This window comes from Pinus tabuliformis, chromosome 5_2 (assembly GCF_031772625.1).
Source record: "Pinus tabuliformis cultivar Carrire ecotype Pingquan chromosome 5_2, CPIR1, whole genome shotgun sequence".
Taxonomy (NCBI): domain Eukaryota; kingdom Viridiplantae; phylum Streptophyta; class Pinopsida; order Pinales; family Pinaceae; genus Pinus; species Pinus tabuliformis.
The window spans coordinates 432,709,216-432,713,308 of record NC_142306.1 but is presented as its reverse complement, the minus strand read 5'-3'; the positions used below and the strand labels follow the sequence as shown (position 1 = coordinate 432,713,308).

Genomic DNA, 4,093 nt, shown 5'->3' with positions numbered 1-4,093 from the left:
GGATAACTTAGGATAAAATATAATGTGAAGTAATTTCTCCTCAATATTAGCTAAAGTTGCAAACTAGGCATAGGAGGGTCGATAATTTTTGGAATTGAGAACTTTGAGAAGGGGGGCATTCAAGAAGACACAGTTTTGAAATGTAATGACAATGCTTGTGGGAACTCGAATGCAAGAAGACATTATTTTGAAAATAAATGAAAATGTTTGAGGGAAATTCATTCGTGATAATGGTTGGCAAGACGATGGAATTTGCAGGCAGTTCCTTTTTTACACGAGAGCACACCTACATTCCTGGTGAGCTTTTCCACAAGGGATGAACTCATTGGTCTGGCACTATATGCAGTTTCATAGGTCGAAAGCACCTGCGGTCTTGATGGCATGAAAGATGCACCATTTAGCAACACATCAATTTCTGATATCCAGTTCCACTTTTTCCATTCACATTTTGTGGCGTTTTGCCTCTTGGTTACTTCTTTAGCTAAGGGATTTACAGATGCCATGAATCTATTTCCCTGACTCAATATGGTGGGCTTTTAAATTCCACCGATGGCATGCATTCCCCACTTAGTGTAATCATTGTTAAACACATGGAAGTATCCAAATCAACACCTACATCCAGTTAATTCGTAATTTAATTTCTAAATAATATAATAGCTATTTCATAGTTTTCCTTGAGAACAAAATTCAAAATAAGATGGGAAATGAATGAAATAACAATTAAATTATTCACCTTGGCATTCGTTGGATGAGACCTTGGCCAAAATGGTTGAGTGCAATTTTTTCCTACATAACTTTGTCATGATGGTGGTCGTCACTGTGACCCAATAGCATCACCTACCATTGGAGAAAATCAGAGCATTGTGAAGGTAGAAGATAAGGAATAAAATAGAGTGAATTTCAATTAATGAATGAATGAGTATGTGAAGTCACCTCATGTCAATGAGGCCATGTTCGCAGTTAGACATAGAGAAATGGTCCACCCATATGTGCCTCACTGTCGAGATGGAAATCCCATCTCCATGATTTATTTTTCTTGACCCACTCTTTAGAGGATACATATTTACTGCAGCGTTTCCTAGACTTTTACAGTCATGAATGTGGATGCCATGAATGATGATGCTTGTTGCTTCTTTTATGGTGATACACGGGCCCCTACCAATGTGGACTTTAGCACCTCATCCATAGATTGTTTTGAAGTTGTGAATAACAAGCTCTTCCTTGAGCTGGATGAGCATGTCATTGTGGAAGATGATCCATAGCGACATTTGTAACCACATAAAACTTGTCGTTTTTGCCTCCAATGGCATTCTTGAAAAATCCAATGCCGCAATTTGCAAGTCATTTTCTATTTCATTCCAAATTGCAGTCGCAGTGCCAAAAATCATCAATAGGATTACCCGTTGCACATGAAAACACGCTCAGCTCCTCTCCTCCTCTTGTACTCTTCCTAATAATGCTTTTGCATATGTTTCAATCATTATAATAATAAACATATATATTTTTGGTAAATGTTTTATTTTATATTTTGTATTGACTCTAAATATGAAAAAATACACTATAGCCATTGTCTATTCATACTTATTAATTTTGCACTAGGTAAATGTTTATAGCCAAACATGTATTACATTCTTTAGGTTGTAGGAAGGTAATCTAATTCTATATGCAAAACACTTCCACTTTTACAGAGAGAAATAACAAACGACAAACCATCCTAAACTCACATATTTATAAATATGTAATAATTTATATAACATACAATATTTTCAACATTCAATATATCCACATTTTATTAAATACCAATATTACTTCACAATTTTCTAGAATTTGAGCATGCACTACAAGTTACAATATTTTATGGGGATAGTTTCTCTTGCACAAGGATAAATATAACTAGCAATAAATAATTGTAGGTATTGTTAAAAGAATTGATTTGAACAATATTTAAGAATTGTTGAAGCAAATTGTATTATCATTTTAACAATATATACTTTAACAATAATGTAAATTTGAACTTTGATTGTCTATAACTTATTTTTAATTTATATTTAATTGTAGCTATAAAAAAGTTATAACACTTTTCTTTTGTCTAAAATATGTGATTTTATAATAAGTGTTAAATATTTTGATTTAATGATATTGTATTTACTTTATGTTTTATATATTCATCATTTAGATGGATGTTTTAGTTTAACATGATTTGATGTAACCTTTGTATATCATGGGCATATTATAATTGATCCCATGTTCATTATTCATATTCATATTCATATTGTTATCCCCAAATTTATTATTTTTTATTAAATTTTAAATAGTTTAAGAATCATTAAAAATAGTTAATATATTATTTTAATAATGTGATGTTATTTTTTTATAAAATAATCATATTATCAGAGTGTCAATATTTTATGTTGATAAAGTAAATATATTTTTTTAGTATTGTAATGCCTTTAGTTTCAATGTAATTTACACTAATAAATGAGTGCATTCTAGATTTGTTAATTACCTAACTTTCTTGATTGATGTGCTTTGACTAGATTGATGTTTGGTACTCTTTTGGATTATACAATCATTTAATAATTCTTCATGGCATGAATATATATGAATCATGAACATATTAAGAGTTACTTAATGTTGTTGGATAATTTGATTTGGTGTATAAACAAGTGACTTCATTTGATGGTAAATATATATGATTTGTACTATTGAAGTAATCTACTTATACAAATATATTCATAACCTTTCAAGTGGATATGAAGAACCACATGGATATGTAATAAAAACTGAGTTAAGTTACACGCCTAAGTTGTGTATAGGACATTATCTATCAATTTGAATATGATGTTGTGAACATACTAATATGATTTAAAGTTGTTGGGAAAATGAGCTATTTGATGTGTATATGTAAATTCCTATGAATATATAAATAAACATTGCTAATTATTACTATAAATATGTAAATTTTGTAAAGAGATGTTAATACATGATAGAGAAATCACACCTCAATGACCACGAGCCTCTCACTATGAGTAAACGGAATGTAGTTAACATAGAAATTTTAGATGTTAAATTAATTTTCTTCCTACGATAAAAATGTCTAATTAAACTATATGAGTAAATGAAACATAGATAACATAGAAATTTTCGATGCTATATTAATTTCCTTCCTACCATAAAAATGTCTAATTGAATGGATGATCATAACCTAGCCATTGGTACTGATTATATTGGAATCAATAGTAATGTTAATATACTGATTATATTGGAATCAATCGTAATGTTGATATAAATTAAATATTTTAAGAAATATATCCTTTATGTGAATCCAATTGAAAATTACATTATGAATAAGTAAATTCGTGAAAATAATATTTATACGAGGATAATTACATGCATTTCATAAGAGTATGCATTCAAGGTAAAAATAGATTTTATTTCTATGTGGAATTTGAAATGGAAGTTAGACATTAACAATATGTATTAGTATAAATTTAATATAATATCTTACTTTTTCTTTTAAATGAAATAACACATGAAAAAGTAAAGAAAGTTAGAAAAGATAATAAAAAACACTGAAATTGGAACAATACTTGAGAGAGGAAATAATAATATACATTTTCAGAAATTAGAATTTTTTTAAATGAAATATTAGGTGAAAAAATCAAGTTAGGAAAGATAATAAGGAACATTGAAAATTGGAACAATTGTTGAGAGATGAAGTAATAACATACATTTTTAGAAATTAGATTTTTTTTATGGAGACACGTGGATGGATGAATAATAAATATATTAGTGAATACATAATTAAAAAATTTGGATGAGTCAACATTTCTTATTTTGTAAAAGTAATGTAAGAAAAGCATAAAGAGCTGTTATATAAGACATCTAGATTTATTTTTTTAAGAAAATTTCAAAATAAAATGTTAAATATTTTTCTTGTAATGATATTAAATTTTGATTAAGTTTTATTTTAAAATAAATATTCCATATCTCTTTTAGAACTATATAATTTGTTACTTAAAAAACTAAGTTATTTAATTATTGTTAATTTATACATTTTTATATCACCTTTGTAACTTCAAAGATAACTCCA

The 4,093-nt window shown here is 28.0% G+C and overlaps 1 pseudogene; it reads right to left on the bottom strand.

Moving 5' to 3' along the window:
* Positions 1 to 218: 218 nt before the first annotated feature.
* On the bottom strand, positions 219 to 1,568 carry LOC149159500 (putative pectate lyase 18; annotated as a pseudogene).
* Positions 1,569 to 4,093: the final 2,525 nt, after the last annotated feature.